Below are 20,541 nucleotides of genomic sequence, written 5' to 3'. Positions count from 1 at the left end.
TCTAATTTCTTCAATTTCTTTTTCTTTTCTAATTGCTGAAGCTAACATTTCTAATACAATATTGAATAGTAGTAGCGATAATGGGCACTCTTGTTTCACCCCTGATCTTATTGGGAATGCCTCTAGCCTCTCCCCATTGAATATAATGCTTGTTGATGGTTTCAGATAAATACTGCTAATTATTTTAAGGAACACTCCCTTTATTCCTACACACTCTAGTGTTTTTAGTAGGAATGGATGCTGTATTTTGTTAAAAGCTTTTTCAGCATGTATTGATATGATTATGTAATTTCTGATACGTTTGTGATTGACATAATTGAGTATACTAAAAGTTTTCCTAATATTGAACCAACCCTGCATTCCTGGAATAAATCCTACTTGATCATAATGTATTATCCTAGTGATAACTTGTAATCATTTTGCTAAGATTTTATTTAGGATTTTTGCATCTATATTCATTGGGGAGATAGGTGTATAATTTTCTTTCTCTGTTTTAACTATTCCTGGTTTAGGTAACAGCACAATATTGGTTTCATAGAAAGAGTTAGGGCAGAGTTCCATCTTTCCCTATTTTTCCAAACAGTTTATATAGAATTGGACCCAATTGTTCCTTAAATGTTTAGTAGAATTTGCTTGTGAATCTGTCAGGCCCTGGAGATTTTTTCTTAGGGAGTTCAATGATGGCTTGTTGAATTTCTTTTTCTGAAGTAGGGTTGTTTAGGTATTTAATCTCCTCTTCATTTAACCTGGGCAACTTATATTATTGTAAATATTCATCCATTTCACTTAGATTATCAAATTTATTGGCATAGAGTGGAGCAAAATAATTTTGAATTATTACTTTAATTTCCTCCTCATTGTTGGTGAGTTCACCTTTTTCATTTATGATACTTGCAATTTGGTTTTCTTCTTTCTTTTTTTAATCAAATTGACTAGAGGTTTATCAATTTTATTGTTTTTTTCATAATACCAAATTTTGGTTTTATGTATTAATTCAATAGTTTTTTTGCTGTTGATTTTATTAATTTCTCCTTTATTTTTTAGAATTTCTAATTTGGTATTTAATTGGGGATTTTTGATTTGTTCTTTTTCTAATTTTTTTAGTTGCATGTTCAGTTCATTGATTTCCTCTTTCTCCAATTTATTCATGTAAGCATTTATAGCTATAATATATACCCTGAGAGTTGCTTTGAATGAATCCCATAGGTTTTGGTATGTTGTTTCATTATTGTCATTATCAAGGATAAAATAGTTAATTCTTTCTATAATTTGTTTTTTGGTCCACTCATTTTTTTTAAAGTGAGGTTATTCAGTTTCCAATTTGTTCTGAGTCTAAATCTCCTTGGCCCAATATTGCATATGACTTTCATTGCATTGTGATCTGAGAAAGATGTGTTCACTATTTCTTTCTTTCTGCAGTTGATCATTAGGTTTTTACATCCTAGTACATCATCAGTTTTTGTATAAGTTTCATATACTGCAGAGAAAAAGGAATATTCCTTTCTATCCCCATTCAGTTTCCTCCATACGTCTACCATATCTAATTTTTCTAACAATCTATTTACCTCCTTAAGTTATTTCTTGTTTGTTTTATGATTTGATTTATCCAGATCTGAGAGTGGGAGGTTGAGGTCTCCCACTGGTAGAGTTTTGCTGTCTATGTCTTCCTGATGTTCTTTCAGCTTCTCTTCTGAGAATTTGGATACTATTCCACTGGGTGCATATATATTCAGTATTGAAATAGCTTTATTGTCTAGGTACCTTTTAGGAGGATAAAGTTTCCTTCTTTATCTCTTTTAATGCTATCTATTTTTACTGCTGCTTTGTCTGAGATAAGGATTGCTACCCCTGTTTTTTTTTTTACTTCAGCTGAAGCAAAATATATTTTGATCCAACCTTTTACCTTTACTCTATATGTATCTTTTAGCATCAAATGAGTTTCTTGTAAGCAGCATATTGTTGAATTCTGGTTTTTAATCCACTGCTATTCGGTTACTTTTTTATTTTTTAGGTTTTTGCAAGGCAAACGGGGTTAAGTGGCTTGCCCAAGGCCACATAGCTAGGTAATTATTAAGTCTCAAACCAGATTTGAACCCAGGTACTCCTGAATTCAGGGCCTGTGGTTTATCCACTCTGCCACCTAGCTGCCCCTCGCTTACGTTTTAAGGGAGAGTTCATCCCATTCACATTCAAATTATGATTACTAATTCTTCATTGCCCTCCATGCTATGTTCCTTCTGTTTGTATTTTCCCCCTTCCCCACATTTATCCATATTCCCCAGTATTTTGTTTCTGAATACCACACCCTTCAGTGTGTTTGCCCTCCTATATCACCCCCTCCCATTTTTTTCCCCTTTCCCTTTTTCCCTTTTCCCTTCCCTTCCTTTTGTTGGTTCCTCTTCCCCCCCACTCCCCTTCCCTTTCTCTGTCCCCCTGTCCCCTTTTCCCCTTTTAATACTTTAAAGGTTAGATGTTTTATAAGTTAACTGAGTATGTGTAGGTTGACTTTAAGCCAAGTCTGATGAGTAGAAGATTCAGGTGTTTCTCATCTGTTCCTTTCTTCCCCTCTATTACCACAGATATTCTGTACATCATATTGTAATGAGATTTACCCAATTCAGTCCCCTCCCTCCACCTGTCTCTTTCCTGTCCCCCTTTTTAAGAAGGTAGTATTTTTTTTTTAGATCATTCTATAGGAGTCATAGAAAATTCTGACCACCTGTCACTTCTAGTTAAGTATATTCTATCTAATAGAGTTAGAATTCTTGAGGGTTATTAGAGTCTTTTTCCCAAGTGGGGTTAAAATCAATTACACCCTATTAGATAGCAGACTCATGGATAGATCATGAATGTTGATCATTTCTGGCTAGGCATATTCTCTTTGTTAGACTTACAATTCTCAAGATTTATGAGGATCTTTTCCCCCATGCTGGGATATAGCCAGTTTCAACTTACTAGATAGCAGTTTTTTTTTCTTTTACTATCTCCCCCCCCCTTTTTTTTACCTTTTCATGTTGCTCTTGAACCTCCTGTTGGATTTCCAAATTTTCTATTTAGGTCTGGTCTTTTCATCAGGAATTTTTGGAAATCTTCCATTTCGTTAAATGTCCATCTTTTTCCCTGGAAGAGAAGGCTCAGCTTTGCGGGATAGTATATTCTTCACTGCATTCCAAGCTCCCTTGCTTTTCGAAATATCTTGTTCCAGGCACTTTGATCTCTTAATGTTGATGCAGCCAGGTCCTATGTGATCCTAATTTTGGCTCCTTGATATTTAAATTGTTTCTTTCTGGATGCTTGTAGGATTTTCTCTTTTATCTGATAGTTCTGGAAATTGGCCACAACATTCCTTGGTGTTTTCATTTTAGGGTCTTTTTCTGGAGGAGATTGATGTATTCTTTCAATAACTACTTGGTCCTCTGGTTTCATGATATCAGGGCAGTTTTCCATCACTAGATCCTGTAATATTAAGTCCAGGATTTTTTTCTCTTCAATGTTTTCAGGAAGTCCTATAATTCTTAGGTTGCCCGTCCTTGATCTATTCTCAAGGTCAGTGGTTTTGTTGGTGAGGTATTTTACATTTTCTTCTATTTTTTATATTTTTTGGTTTTGTTTAACTGGCTCCCGCTGTCTCATGGAGTCATTAGTTTCTGAAGACTCCATTCTTTTTTTTTATGGAGGCGTTTTCTTCATTAACCTTATTCAATTCCTTTTCCAGTTGGTCAATTCTACTTTTGAAAGAGCTTTCCATTTGACCCATTGAGGTTTTGAGAAAATTATTTTCTTTTTGCATTAGCTCAACTGAGGATCTGAGAGAATTATTCTCATTTTGTAATTGTCCCATTTAGGATCTGAGAACTTTATTCTCATTTTGTAATTGTCCAATAGTATTTTTTAAGGATTTGTTTTCTTGTTGCAAGGTATTAATTGTCTCTCCCAAATTTTCCAGTTGATTTTTAAGCTCCTTCCTTATTTCTTCAAAGAAGTCTTTCTGTGCTAAAGACCAGATTGTATTCTCCTCAGAGATTCTAGGTCTTTCTGAGTTAGGTTCTTTCCCTTCCAAGAATTTTTCTATGGATCTACCTTTCTGCTGACCCTCCTTCATTTTCCTAAGACCTTGAGTTGGGAAGGGGCTGGTTCACAGGGGCTTAGGATCGCTAAAGGCTTTACTCACTGAATGCAATTTCTCTTGCTGGCCAGTAGGAGGTGCTGGTTGCTTTCTCTGGAGTTTCTGTGACCTTGATTGAGGCCTTCTCCCTTTGCTTCAAGGGAGGAGTTGGAGCTATTGAATTCTTTTGCCTTCACTCAATGGTGGGCTTTACTCTAGCCTGAGGTCATTCACTCTCATTTGTCAGCTGGGCTGATTCTTCTGCTCACACATCTGAGTCAGAATTAGTTTGCCAAAGTTTGTTAGGGGAAGAGGCATCCACTGTAATTGAGGGCTGGACTCAGAGTTCCTCAGACCAGAGGAGCCCAGCTCTCCTGTACCGGAACTCTCCCCCCAGCCCTGTTGACAAGCTCCATAGAGACAGCACCAACACCAGTGCCTCTGATCCCTAGTTAACTCAAGCCCTTGTCTTGTAGCCCCACTGCTGATCCAGCAGGTCTGGCTCTTGGGCCCTCAGACTCCCAGCTTCACTTCAACTGCTAATCTGGCTGCTCCTTGCCTGAACCATCCTCTGAGTCCAGACTCACCTACTGAATTCAGCCAATGTTGCTGCCAGAGACAAATGCTAGATGATTTTTCTTCTGGCTTTTCTTTCTGGGTTTTGAGTGTCAGATTTCTGTTAAGAGGTTTTTTTTCAAATGATAGATGGGGGAAGATCAGGAGACTTTAGAACTGTGCCTGTCTTCTCTCTGCCATCTTGGCAGGAAGTCTCTATTTTTTATTGTGTGCTTGAAGTATTTTCTCCTTTAGTAGAGAATTCTTGATTTTGGCTACAATATTCCTTGTTTTTATTTTGGAATCTATTTCTGATGAATGATCTATGGATTTTTCCAAGTCTATTTTATCTTTTTATTCTAGCATATTAGGGTAGATTTGCCTTTCTCTAATCAATAATTATTTCGAGCATTTTTCCATATGCTTATATATAGCTTTAATTTCTTCACTTGAAAACAGTGTGTACATATCCTTTGACCATTTATCAAATGGGGAATAATTTATATTCTTAAAAATTTGAATCAGTTTTTTATTTATTTTGTCAATGAGACCTTTATCAGAAATGTTGACTGTGAAAATTGTTTCCCAGTTTTTTGCATTATTCTAATATTTACTTTCATTGGTTTTATTAGTGAAAACCTTTTTAATATGATATTTTCAAAATCATCCATTTTGGAATTAATATTGTTCTCTATTTCTTGCTTGGTCATAAATTTCTCCCCTTTCCATAAATCTGACAAATAGAGTATTTCTTGATCTATTAATTTATCTATGGTATTGTTCTTTATGTTTAAATCCTGTACCTTTTGACCTTATTTTGTTATAGGTAATTTTACTTTAAAAGAGTTTGATTTCTTTTTCCTTTTGACTAATTTTACTTTTAAAGGTATTGTTTTCTTCACTCAATTTTTCATAATTTTGCTATATGGCTCTCATTTCTTTTCTCGAATTTAAATTCTTTGCTTCTTTGGTTTTTATAATCCATTTAAGGTCTTCCAAGAGATCTTTTTGGATTTGAGACCAATTTGGGGTTTTACATGTAGTTATTTTGTTACTTTTCTCCTATGATATTCCATTTTTATCATCCCTTTGGTAAAAGCTTTTTTCTTTCTTTCTCATTTTGATAATTGAGCTCTACTCCTGAGACAAAATGGTCTCAGTCTCACGTTTTTTTGTACTGGGGTCAGAGGTATGGTCCCTCATCTCAGATGTTTATAATTTGTTCCATGCAACAGGATAATTCAATGCAGTCCTTCCTGTTGCAACAGGATTCTCTGCTCAAACATTGTCTTCCAAGATGGGGTTGGGATTCTCATTACTGACTTATTGCACCACTGGCCTGCTGAGCCAGGAACTGAACTGTTCTTTGGCTAAGAGTTTTCCACTGGTTTCCCAGATCTTCTGCCTTCACTGGACTATACTCTTCTTTTACCCACATAATGTAGACCTTTTCTGAAGTTCTTCCAACATATATTGAGTTGAAAAATTGCTTTTCTCTGATTTTTTTGGGGGGAATTCTGTAAGTTAACACCTGGTTTCATTTAAAGTTGTTTTGGGGAAAGCTCTGAGAGTTTACTAGCTTTCTGTAAACTTCTTGGTTCTGCCTCCAGAATTAAGTGCATTATCTTTCTTCCTAAAGTCTTCCCCCCTCTTAAAAACTTTACTTTTATTCCCGATATTATTCTCATCTTCCCATTTGGTTAGGTTAAAATTACATTTTCAATTTTTTCACCTTTCCTCATGCTTCTCATCTAATCAGATGCTAAATCCTCTTAATTCTCTCTTCATAATATCTCATATATGTGTTTATATATATATATATATATATATATTTATGTAGATACACACATAGACTATTGCAATATAGTTCTGAGTAATCTAGTTCTCCTCACTTCAGTTTATCCTTTGTTCAGATGTCAAAATAATCTTCCTGAAGTACAGGTTCACATTATCTTTCCCCCTCTACTCAATATATTCCAGTGTGTCTCTCTTTTTGTCTCCCAAATGCAAAAAGAAATTCAGTATTACTTTTAATACTCTCCATACCGTTTCACCTCCCTATTTTTAATTCTTCTACGCTTGCTATTTCCTCATAGAAGACTGTGAGGAAGACTACATCTATAGACTGAATTTTCATTTGCTGTCTGATATGGCTGACATTTTGCTATCTCATCTCTTCTTCCTGGGTTCTCTGGCTTCTTTACAAACTCAACCAAAATCTTACCTTCTGCAGGGAGCCTTTCTTGATCCCTCTTTATGGTGGATTCCACATCTATTGATAAGTTCTAAAATTATACATACATACATAAATATATACATATACATGTGCATATATATCTATATCTATCTATATATCTATATATCTATATATATATATATATATATATAGAGAGAGAGAGAGAGAGAGAGAGAGAGAGAGAACTTATTTGTCCTGAGAAGAATGAAAGTTCCCAAAAGACAGTTTCTAGGTAATTAATAATCAATAAATTGGTGGTCAGTGGTTTTGGTGACCAAACACAAAATTATAGAGATCACTAAATGCTCAGATACCTTTGGAAAGGGAAGTACCCCTCAGAGGTGATAATCAATCCTGATTGGTGAACAATTAATGAGAGAGTGGCTATATTAATGATGAACTAGATTAAAAGTCTTCAGTTTTTCCTGCTGAGAATGTGACTTAATTCTATGACTCATCCACCTCCAGTAATCTGGACAAAGGAATCCCACACCATTCTGGTTGCGTTTCTCCTTTACAAACTAGGTCATCCAAGATCAAATGGGAGGAAGTAGGGTTAAGTACATAGATTTACTTCCTAAGGGCAAGAATTCATGTAGATTTGATTTTATGTATAAGGTTTTGTAGTTGAGTAGGGTCCCACTCATGATCCTCAGTGGATTTGGACAATATAGCAATGTCTTTCAGAGACTGACTGACTGAATTTCAAGGACTAGTTCCTGAATGAAGAAATACAAAGGAGAAAAACCTCAATCTTAATTTAATAATTGGTTATTAACAGAAAATACTTCCTTTAATCATTATATAATTATTTGAATATGAACCTTTTGAAAGCAGGGAGTATTTATAGCAGTTGCTTTGTAAATGGTTACTGACTTCAATATGTTCATTTCATTGAGTCCCAAAGAAGAGAGATTATGGGATCATAGATTCAGAACTGAAAAGGACCTAAAACTCACCTCACCTTTACTTTATAGGTGAGAAAAAAAGTCAATGAGAAGTTTAATGACAAAACTAGAAGTCTTCTAAATTCAAATTCACTACTTTTTATATTTTATTTTATTTTTACACTTACATGATATGAAAAATTTTCTACATTCAACCACTTGCCTATTTATAAGTTGCACATTTTCCTTCAATTCTCCCCCTCCCAGCAGTGAATATGTTTACATGTACATTTGTGTTTAACATGTTTACATATTAGTCATTTTGTGTATGAGGAATTGAGACTAAGAAAAAAAGGAAAAAAAACATGGGATATGAAGGAAAAATATGAGAAAATTTTAAAAGGTGAACATAAGGTTCATCCAGATTCTGTGGGGTGTTTCACTTTTTTTTTTCGCCTGGATGTGAATGGCGTTGTCCATAACATGTCTCTCAAGATTATCCTAGCTCTGTGAACTACTGAGTCTAATCATAGTTGATCAACTCACAATGTTGTTGTTGTTAATGTGTACAATGTACTCTTGGTTCTGCTCCCTTTGCTTAACGTCATTTCATGTAATTCTTTCCATATTTCTCTAGAGTCTAAACATTCCTGATTTCTTATAACATTGATGTACATCTCCTTAATTTCTAATTACTTTGCCAATGCAAGATTAGCTGCTACAAATATTTTGTAACATGTGTGACTTTACCCATTTTTTATTATTTCTTCAGAATATATATCTACTATTGGGGTTGTTGGGTCAAGTGGTATGACCATTTTTGTTGCTCTTTGACATAGTTCCATTCTGAAATCCAGAATAATTCTATTAATTCCACAAAAGTGTATTAATGTTCCAATCCTCCCATAACCTCTCCAGCATTATTTTCCCTTTTAGTCATCTTAGCCAATCTGATAGTCATGAATTGGTACTTTGTAGTTGTTTTAATTTGCTTTACTCTAATCAATAATGATTTGGAGCATTTTGTCCATATGTGGCTTTAATTCTTCATTTGAAAATTACCTGTACATATCCTTCAAGTATTTATCAATGGGGGATTCACTTGCAATCTAATAAATTCAATTCAATTCTCCATATATATTTTAGAAATGAGACCTTTATCAGAACTCCTGGCTGTGAAAATTGCTTTACAGCTTCAAGTTTTCCTTCTAATCTTGGCATTTGTTTTATTAGTGCAAAACCTTTTTTATTTTAACATAGTCAAAATCATCCTTTTTGCATTTTATAATGTTCTCTATTTATGGTTTGGTCATAAAATTTTCCTCTTCCCATAGATCTGACAGAGGATTTCTTAATCTATGAATTGTCTATGGTATCATTCTTTATGTTTAAATCCTGTACTTATTCATTTATTTAAGGCAATGGGGTTAAGTCTCTTTCTCAAGGCCACACAGCTAGGTAATTATTAAGTGTCTGAGGCTGGATTTGAACACAGGGGCTCCTGACTCCAGGGCTGGTGCTCTATTCACTTTGACACCTAGCTGCCCATCCTGTACTTATTTTGATCTTATTTTGGTAAAGAGTATGAGATGTTGGTCTTTGCCCAGTTTTTGCCATACTATTTTCCAGTTTTCTCAACAGACTTTGTTAAATAGTGAGTTCTTATCCCAGAAGGTAATGTCTTTGAGTTTGTCAGACAATAGATTGCTTTAGTCATTTGCTACATTTCTTTTATTCCTATTCTAATTCATTGGTCCATTATTCTTAATCAGAACCAGGCAATTTTGATAATCAAGGCTTTATAGTATAGTTTTAGATCTCATAGACCACCTTCCTTTACATTTTTTAAGTTTTTTTTACAAGGCAATGTGGTTAAGTGGCTTGCCCAAGGCCACACAACTAGGTAATTATTAAGTGTCTGAGGCTGGATTTTAACTCAGGTATTCCTGACTCCAGGGCCGGCGCTCTATCCACTGTGCCACCTACCTGCCCCTCCTTTACATTTTTTAAATCAGTTCCCTTGTTGATCATTTTTTGCTCCAGACAAATTTTGTTGCTATTTTTTCTAGCTCTGTAAAATAGTTATTTGGTGATTTGCTTGGTATGGCACCAAATAAACAATTTAATTTGAATGAATTGTCATTTTTATTATATTAGCTTGCCCTATCCATGAGCAATTCATGCTTTTTCAATTGTTTAGATCTGATTTTATTTGGTAATAAGTATTTTGTAATTGTGATCCTAAAGTTTCTGGGTTTGATTTGGGAGGTAGATTCCAGATATTTTATTTTGTCTGTACCTACTTTAAATGGAATTTCTCTTTCTATCTCTTGCACTTGGTCTTTGTTGTTCATGTATGGAAATGCTGATGATTTATGGGATTTTATTTTATATCCTGCTACTTTGCTAAAGTTGTTATTTCAAGAGATGATTTTCTAAGATTCTCTAAGTATTCCATCATATCATCTGCAAAGACTGAATGTTTTATTTCCTAATTGTCACTTCTAATTCTTTCAATTTCTTTTTTCTTCTCTTGTTATTAAAGCTACATTTCTAATACTATATTGAATACTAATGGCAATAATAGAAATCCTTGTTTCAGCCCAGACCTTATTGGGAATGCTGTTAGATTATATTCATTACATATAGTATTTGTGGATGTTTTTAAATTTATACTGCTTATTATTTTAAGGAAAACTCCATTTATTTCAATATTCCTTAGAATTTTTAATATGAATGGATGTTAAATTTTGTCAAAGGTTTTTTCAGTATGTAAGGAGATAATCACATGATTTCTATTGGTTTTGTTATTGATATGTTCAATTTTGTTTTGTGTTTTACCAAGTTTGAAACATCCCTGCCTACCTGTTATGAATTGTAACTGATCATGGTATATTAGCCTAGTATCTTGCCATAATCACTTTGCTATAATTTTATTTAAGTTTTTTTTTATCATTATGCTTTAAAGAGATTGGTTAAAGTTCCTTTAAGTACATTTTTTGCCATCTTCTCTATAGTTCTCTAAACATAGCCCTACAACTCTGCCCAAGAGAGGGCATCAGGTACACTCTCTCCCTCTGTCCCTTTTGCATCCCATGCATGGTTCCAAAATCCTTGTTAACTAACGTATGGATTAAGGTAAAATCAGTTCCTAATCTATTTATCTCCAACCCTTCTAGATATATTCCCACCCTCTGCCCCTCTTGTAATACAACCCTCCTTAATCAAGTATCTAGTAAAGTAAGGTCATTCCTGATTTAGTTATTTACAGAGTCACCTAGTACTGGGTCATGTATAAGGTCCATTAAGAATTTTAGAGTTGATTGTAAGGCATGGGAAACACTGGTGCATGACTGCCCAGCATAGGGTACCCTCATCAGAGAAAGTGCTGAGGTCTATAAGCAAGGCAAAATTAAAGTAGTTGAAGGGAAATATGAGATACATAAGTTTAGAGTAAATGCCTTCACCTGTACTATTTGTACCTAACCTGTGGTAAAGCATTCTGAGCAGGAATTGGTCTGATCAGTCACAGTTGGGTGCACTGTAATTTGTCTCAGGCATTATAATGTCATTTTGCTTTTATTTGATGATGAAGGACAAGTACTAACCATATCCATATCCTCTTAATACAATTCGTTCAACTATAATTGATTCTTTAACTATGCTAGGAGAAATACAATTCTCAAGAGTTATCTTCCCTTCTAGGAATATATAAAATCTATTGTTTTAACTAGCAGTTGTTTTTTCCACTTTCTTTTTACATTTTCATGTATCTCTTGAGGCTTATGTTTGAAGATCAAATTTTCTGTTCAGTTCTGGTCTGTTGTTGTTGTTTTTGTGGATTTTTCAAGGCAATGGGGTTAAGTGGCTTGCCCAAGGCCACAAGGCTAGGTAATTATTAAGTGTCTGAGGTTGGATTTGAACCCAGGTACTCCTGACTCCAAGACCAGTGCTCTGTCCACTGCACCACCTAGTCACCCTACTTCTGGTCTTTTTAATTGGAAAATTTTGAAAGTCCCCTATTTCATTGCAAATCCATCTTTTTTCCCTGACAGAATATGCTAAATTTTGCAGGGAATTAAATTCTTGGTTGTAATCTAAGGCTCTTTATCCTCTGAAAAATTTCCAGGTCCTCCAACCTTTAATGTTGAAACTAATAAGGCCTGTGCAATTCTGAAAGTGTTTCCTTTGATTTTAAATTCGTTATTTTAGCTGCTTGTGGTATTTTCCTCGTTTAGTTGAGAATTCTGGAATTTGACTATTCTAGTCCTTGGAGTTTCTAATTCTGGGAATTCTTTCTGGAGGTGCTCTGTATATTCTTTCAAGACTATTTTGCCTAGTATATTAAGACACTTTTCCACAATACTTTCTTGAAAGTTATTTTTCAGGCTCTTTTATTGATCTGGTAGATCAAATAATTTGGGTAGACCAATAATTCATAAATCATCTCTCCTGGATCTATTTATCATGTTATTTGTTTTTCCTAAAAGACTTTATGTTTTCTTCAATCTTTTCAGCCATTTGATTTTCTTTGATGTAATCTTGGTGTCCCATAGAAGCATTAGTTTTTAATTGCCCAATTCTAATTGATTTTTTTTGTTCAGGCATTTTAATTTTTTCACATTACTACAATACTCATGTTGTAAAAGTAAAAAATAGTCTACACCCCCCAAAGAAAGAGAAATCTCAAGAAAAATAAAGGGAGAGGAAAAATGTATACCTCAGTCTGTATTCAGATACTATCAACTCAGTTTTTGGAAAGGATAGCAAATATTCTTTACTATAAGTCCATTAGAGAAATTGCTTCAATATTTTTCTCACAGTTGCTTTTTCTAGCTGTATTTTCTCTCATTCTATTATTCCCTACCTCCATTTAGTCTATTTTCTCTCTCCTTTCTCCCTGTTCCTCCTGAAAAGTGTGTTGTATCTGTCTAACCTCTCCCACAATCTTCCCTCTCTTCTATCAACTACTAACCCCCTCCCCTTTCCCTCCACCTCTCCCCCATTCTTATATTCTGTTTTCCTCTAGCATGGGATAGATTTTTATACCTAATTGTTTATGTATGTGTGTGTGTGTGTGTGTGTGTGTGTGTGTGTTATTTCGTCTCTGAATCACTTCCAATAAGAAAGTTCATTTGATCCCCCTCATCTTTGCACCCCTTCCACTCCACTGCAAAAAGTTTTGCCTTGCCTCTTTTGTGTGAAATAACTTAAATCTCCTTTCAGTTCTCCCAGTATATTCCTTCATCCCCCCTTTGACTCCATCTTTATAATATATTATAGCTTCATAATATTCAGCTCCCTCCATGTCCTGTCTATATATGCTCCTTCTAACTGCCCTAATATATGAGAAGGTCCATATTCTTATCTGTATCATTTTACCATACAGGAATACAAGCAATTCAAAGCCCTTCCCATTCACACTCTCTATGCTTCATCTGATTCCTGTACTTGAAGATCAAACTTTCTGTTCAGTTCTGGTCATTTCAACAGGAGAGTTTGAAAATCCCTTATTTCATTGAATGACTATGTTTTCCCCTGAAAGAGGCTTTTCAGTTTTTCTGGGCAGTTGATTCATGGTTGTAATCCAAGGTCTTTTTCCTTCCAGAATATCATATTCCAGGCCCTACGAACCCTTAATGTAGAAGCTGCCAGACTATGGCTCCATGATATTTGAATTGCTTATTTCTGGCTGCTTGTAATATTTTTTTCCTTGACTTGGAAGTTCTAGAATTTCATTAAAATATTCCTGGGAGTTTTTATTTTTGGATTTCTTTCAGGGAGGTGATCAATGAATTCCTTCAATTTCTGTTTTATCTTCTGCTTCTAGGATATCAGGACAATTTTGCTGGATTATTTCTTGAAAAATGAAGTCTAGGCTCTTTACTTGGTCATGAATTTCTGGTAGTGCAATAATTTTTAAATTATATTTCCAGGATCTTTTTTCCAGGTCAGTTGTTTTTCCAATTACATTTTTCACATTTTCATCTAATTTTTCATACTTTTTGTTTTGTTTTATTGTTTCTTGATTTCTCAGAATGTCATCAATTTCCCTTTGGGACCTTTGGGACTGCTTTTTCCATTTGACCTAAATTGGTTTTTAATATGTTATTTTCTTCAGTATTTTTTGTCAATTCCTTCACCCAGCTGATTACTTGGTTTTCATGATTTTCCCACACCACTATCATTTCTTTTCCTAATTTTTCTTTTACCTCCCTTACTTGATTTTCAAAATATTTTTGAGCTCTTCTATATTCAGCATATATTTTACTTGACTGCTTTGGGTATAGAAATTTTGGCTTTGTTATCTAATTGTCTGTGGTTGGATTTTTTTTCTTCTGTTGTCTTCTCATTTCCCCAGTCTATGACGTTAGTTTTATTATTGGTTAAGGTGGAGCTCTGCTTCTAGGGTGGATGGTTTTTTTGCAACTTTTTTTCAGGGACACCCCACCTCCACCCCGGGACCTCGATTATTCAAGGTCTTAAGAGAGTCTCTGACTGCTCTCCTGACCTATGTTCTAGTCTGTGGATGACCACAGGCACTCCCTTATGCCCTGGAATTGTAAGAAGGTTCCCTGCTCTTTTATGGCTGTAAAGATCCTTTCCCTGATGCTGGGGCCAGGGTTCCAGAGTGAGACCTGAATCTGAGTATGGGCAAAGCAGCAGAGTCCTGCCTTAGGGATTTCAGGGAGACCTCTGAAGTCTTCCCTGACCCCCTTACCATCTGTGGTCTGAGTGTTCTGGAGGCAGCTGCTGGGTGACTCCACAAACCTATTCCTGCTTCCCTGGCACCAGGTGTATGCTGAGGCCTGTACTGAACTTCACTCCATGCACACTCTGGTGCAGCAGAATTTTCCCTCTGACCTGTCAATTTTTCCTTGGCAATCCCTGGACTGAGAGGTCTGAAAACTGCTATTTGGATCCAGGTACCCACAGGAACCCAGGTGCCCCATTGTGTGTTGCTGGATGATGGAACTGGTTCACTAAGGGCTGGCCAACTGCACTGCCGACCTTTCTAAATTGACCTTTCCCATGGACCATCCAAGTTGTCATGGACAGGAAAATTGTTTCATTCAGTCTCTTTGTGGTTTTGCTACTCTAGAATTTGTTATTCAGTGATATTTGGAATGGTCTGGGGAGAGCTTCCAGGAATTCCTGACTTCCCTCTGCCGTCTTGGTTCTGTTCCCCCCCATTCTAATTTTTAGACCTTTATTTTCTTCAGTTAGCTTTTGTATTTTCTTTTCCAGTTGATAATTTTTGCTTTTAAAGGATTTGATTTCTTTGGTCAATTTTTCATAATTTTCCTGCATGTCTCTTATTTATTTATTTTTATTTTTATTTTTCTTCTCTTCTTTAGTTTTTAAAATATTTTTAAAGCTCTTCTATGAAGTTTTGGATATGAGTCCGATTTATGAACCCCTTTGAGTCTTCCCATGTAAGTAATTTGTCATTGCTTTTTTCTTCTAAGATGGTATTTTTATCATCTCTCTCTGAATAGTAGCTTTCAATGATCAGTGCTCTTTTTGTTTTTATTTTTGTTTTTTGTTTTTTGTTTTTTTGCTCATTTTGAATGTTGAGCTCTAGTATAGCACATAGGGAGTACAGTCCTGAGATTTTTGTGCTGGAGCTGGGGTCTGATACCTGATTTATAGCTTGTCAAGATGTTGCTTAGGAAGTCTAAGTATTAACTAGGCAGACTTAAGTGTTGCCTAGGGAGAAGTTTGTTTCCTCCTTTATGTCTAGACCCTGCCTATGCAGTAGTTTGTTCTCAACTCAGTCCTGTCTATGGTTTCAATATTCCCAGCGTTCAGACTTTGTCTGAGGATGGAACCCTCCCTACTGGCCTGCCATATGCCAACGAGACCTGGGTTGCTGTCTAGCTCACTCACATTGTGACTAGAATTCTCTCACTTTTCTGCTCATGTCAAATGTTCTTTTATTCTACTTTTACCCAAAGAGACAGACCTTCACTGAAGATCCACTATGATGGCTACAGTTGAAAATTTATTTCAATTTTTTTGATGGGATCTGTAGCTTTAATATCTGTGTAGATCTTTATTTAATATTGTGTAGGGAAAAGCTCCAGTAATGTGCTAGTTTCATGCCTTCCTCTTAGCTCCATCTTACAAGTCTATCTATCATGCTTTCTAAGGCAGCCTGCCTCAATTTTACAAATAGAGAATTCACCACAGAGAGATGAGTTTACTTTTCATGATAACATAGTCTATTTTTCTTAAGTCTTCACCAAACCCTCAGATCAGGTCATAGGATTCAAGTACAGAATGAAAAACTGACTTAATTGGGTCATATATTCATCCTGTGAACAGTTTGGCATGCCCCAAAACATATTCAAGTAAATGGCAAAAGTGAATCCAAAGACAATATTTTTTTGATTTCTCTTCTAGAGCTTTTTCAATCAATCAAATAGTTAATTAATCAATAAACATTTATTACCTGCCTGTTCTGAGAATTGAACATCAAAATTGAAAGAAGTCTTGACAATAAGGATATTTGTTTTGTTAGACCTGAAGTGTATAAATGAAAACTCCTTGTTTCACTATAGGTCAGCATTTAGAAGTTTACCTAGAGAATACTTTGAGTGATTTGACTGGGGTCATATAAGATAATATATGTCAGAAACAGGATTTAAATCTATTTGGGATCCCAGACTGGATCTCCATCCACTTTATCATAGATGCCTCTAATAATATTATGCTTTATTGGGGAAATACTATATTTGCATATATAAAAAGTACATGTTATTTGGGGAGGAGAAAATTTCTTATGTAGGTTATATTTCTTCTTCCTACTGGAGAGAAAAAAATTATATTTGGAGAAAGATGTTAGATACATAAACATCTCTTAAACTATCAGAATATTCCACTTCTCCATGACGATATCATTGTAGTCCAGTTTGTTATCTCCACTAAAAAAAAAAACCAAAATATTTCAAGGCTGAGTCAGATGACTTCTCTCAGAGGATCTCAGTAATTCTCTAGGCAGTAACCAATGTGCCATTCTACAAGGACTAATTCAAATGAGTGATGAATAATCTTCAAATGTTTCATCTATATGAATAACATGGTGATTTGATTTCCTGCCTTGATAGAAAAGATACATTTGCTCCTTTCCAAACAGTTGCCAATAGAGATTACATATAATTGGTTAAAATTGTTCTGCAGTTTGTCTGGGAATAGGGTTGCATTTCCCAACACCCCACCTTTTTTCTCAAGCCTGGAGTTCTTGCTTTTAGTGACTAACTTCGCTATATCTTAATTCTTTGGGTTTGAAAATAAAAGAAAGGACAGATTCTAAGTAACACATCCCTATAGGTGATGGATGTGATGGGAACACTGTAGTTTGCCAACTTAAATTTCCCTGTCTCTTAAAGGTTCCTGTGAAATATGATGGCCCCAGAGAACTGCCTAAGGGGATGGTGATAACCAAGAGTAGATTACTAATCAGAGAGGAAGAGGGATGACAGTGAATTTGAAGGCTATTTCTGTGTTATTTACTCACAGACTTTCACTGGTGGGGCAGGGGGTTGAATAGCTAGAGATGAGAGACTAAGTGCCTTAATATGTGGGTAATTCTCCATTCCCTGACAACTGTCAAAGGCACTTTGTTATTGATATTTGAGAAACAAGCTGTCAGACTTGTACTCCTAAGCCTTTAGCATGGTATTTCATAGTTTTCCCTGTTTGTTATTGCTGCCAACTGCATCTCTTCTTAAGTACAGCTCTCATTTAAACACTGCTTTAGTCAGTCAGACAAATATTTCATAAACACCTACTACAGAACCAGGTATTCTGCTAGGTGTTAAAGATATAAAGGAAAATAAAATAGTCCTCTGTTTTCAAGTAGCACATAATATAATGGGGAAGACCACATATCAACAACTATATAGAAGCAAGATATATAAATTGAAAATTATTCCAGAGGGAAATAATTAGAATATAGCAAGCTTAGAAGAAAGTCAGAAGGTAGAGACAAAAACTCTGCAATTACAAAGTTCTTTCATATGTGTGATAATGCTAAATTTGCTTTCAGAAGATACCAGTTTAATTCTTACTTCTGACACATAACCTGTGTGACTGTGGGCAAGGCATTTACTGTCTTTTATTAGTCAATAAGCAATAAAGTTATTAAGCTCCTACTGTGTACCAGGGATTATGAAAATAGCAATAAAAAGAATAGCTACTACTACTGCTACTGCTATTACTGCTTCTACTGTTACATCTGCTGCTACTACTGCTGTTACTACTGTTACTGCTATTGCTATTACTTATTACTATTTATACATCATTATAAAATTTGCAAAGCATTTTACAAACAATAGAACAAGAACAATCCTTGCTATCAAAGAGTTTACATTCTAATGAGGGGACAACATATACATAACTGACTATATAAGAAATATGGATTAGAGAGTCTCCATTTCTTTATTTTTAAGTAAGGCTTAGAACAAATGATCTTTGAAGTCTATTCTACCTCTGCAGATCTGAAATTATGATTGCTTGATCATATGTGTTGATTTTATTTCATCTTCTTTACAACCCTTTGAGGCAGATAGAGTAGGTCAGGCACTGTTATTTTATAAAAGTTAGGAAAATGAGACTGTTATAATCCTCCATATAATCCATGGGTAGTCTAAAATATGTTACCTACCATAGTGTAAGCATATTTTTAAAGCATGTGTTTTTTATAAAGTTTCTAAGTGTTTATATCTCCACAGATTCAAACCTGAATTCAGATACAATAATAAAGCACAAAAGTAATTTTGTATTTTGAAAATTGGCTGAGAAATGAATATTGATTCAGAAATAATAGCCACAAGTTATTTTTCCAATATCAAGAAGGAGTTCATATTGCAATTTGAGAGTCTTTGGGACCATTTTTTCTATCAGATAAATCAGAACAACAAAAAAAAATTGGGGGTGAACATCGCAACAATAATTCGCAATCAAGAGTCTGGAGACTCATGAATTTATAGGGAAATTCTGGGAAGACCTTTTATGGCAATCATATTAATAATAATCTCTCTCTCTCTCTCTCTCTCTCTCTCTCGCTCTCGCTCTTGCTCTCGCTCTCGCTCTCGCTCTCGCTCTCACTTTCTCTTTCACTACCTCCCTTCCTCCTTCTCCTTTTCTTCTTTCTCTTTTCTTTCTTTTCTTAGTAACATTTATTACAATATTATACCTTATAAAGAAGTGTATGTATGGTGAAAGGCATGATTAAAGAAAACTCTAGAGACCTCAGGGTTAAAGGAAATAGAGATTAATAATAATAATTAAGATTCTGGTTAATATGATCACAGGCATAACTTAGAATTTAATAGCCATTGTTAAGTTAGGTTTTTATTAAGTGTGTACTATTGTGAGGTACTGGGGATACAAACACAATAGTAAAAGACAAGAGCTTCTACCCTCATGGATCTTATAGTCCTACTGAGGAGTTGAAACAGGTTTGGAAAGAAATAAATAGAGGATGTATGTGTTTAGAGGCTGTATGGAATAAAAGAGTTCTGGACTTGGAGTCAAAAAGATTTGTGTTCAGTTCTTATCACTATCACTAGCTGTGTCCCTGTATAAACTCTATATACCTCAGGCAACTCTCTTGACTCTGACTATTTAAGTCAGATATGGGTTTTGATCTCTGCTGTCAGAAGATTCCAGACAAAATCATACATCCTTTGGTATTTGCATAACTAGAATGCCTAGGTACAAATCATGTACCTTCTGAAATATAACAAGTTGAGAATCCTACAAATCATAATTGCTAATGATTCATGAAGTTGATTTCATGTAGTTTCCTAGGTTTGAAATGACATCTAAGTCTGAAGGGAAAAGAATATGATTAAAGAATAAATAAAATTGTTGGCAAGAAGATTCCATTCCACAAAGTCCATCAGTCTCTAGGCTGTGGGAACAACTTTCCATATCTCAACAAGTCTCTCATGTAAAGAAAGTATTATATTGATCCAGAATACAAACAGAACCACGAAATGCAAAAAAGACCCTGAAATATCTCTTAAGTGCTCTTAATCTGCAGTTCTGGTGAAAACAGATGCCCCTGGTATCTCTGAAGAGTTGAAGTCTGCTAAATGAAAATCAAAGCTTGCTGACTCTATGTCACAATTTTGTGTTGGTGAGATGTTAAACAAGTACTGTTACTTCGTGGTCCTCTTCAAGAAGGAAGGACAAGCAACAACCTCTGTGAGCAAAAGAAGTGAGTCCACTGTTGATCAACTTGTCAACACAGCTCCTCTCTTTGTTTCTTCTTTTTTTACTTCCTACATTCCTTCATTTCATTTGTCTTTCTCTTTTCCTTCCTTCCTTCCTTCCTTCCTTCCTTCCTTCCTTCCTTCCTTCCTTCCTTCCTTCCTTCCTTCCTTCCTTCCTTCCCTCCCTCCCTCCTTCCTTCCTTCCTTCCTTCCTTCTTTCTTTCCTTCATTTTTTCCTTCAGTTCTTCCTTCTTTTATTTCTTTCTTTTCTTCCTTACCTGAGGGGCCTCTGCCCAAAGGCCTCGCAAAATATCTAGGGATTTAAGGCCCCTAATTAGCTCTTTAAAAGAGCTGTTCTTAGCCTCATTTCATTCTTACCTATATTAATACTGAGAAATCCTGAAGATCTACCCCTACCAGTTTGATTTGTTTGAACTAGGTAAAAATGATCCTTCTTTGTCTTATATCTTTCCTACTTAGTCTTCTTCACTCAGTCTTGTCTCATTCAAATTGAAGTGTGTTAAAGAACTAAGT

Source organism: Macrotis lagotis, chromosome 1 (assembly GCF_037893015.1).
Source record: "Macrotis lagotis isolate mMagLag1 chromosome 1, bilby.v1.9.chrom.fasta, whole genome shotgun sequence".
Taxonomy (NCBI): domain Eukaryota; kingdom Metazoa; phylum Chordata; class Mammalia; order Peramelemorphia; family Peramelidae; genus Macrotis; species Macrotis lagotis.
This window is presented reverse-complemented; position numbering follows the sequence as displayed.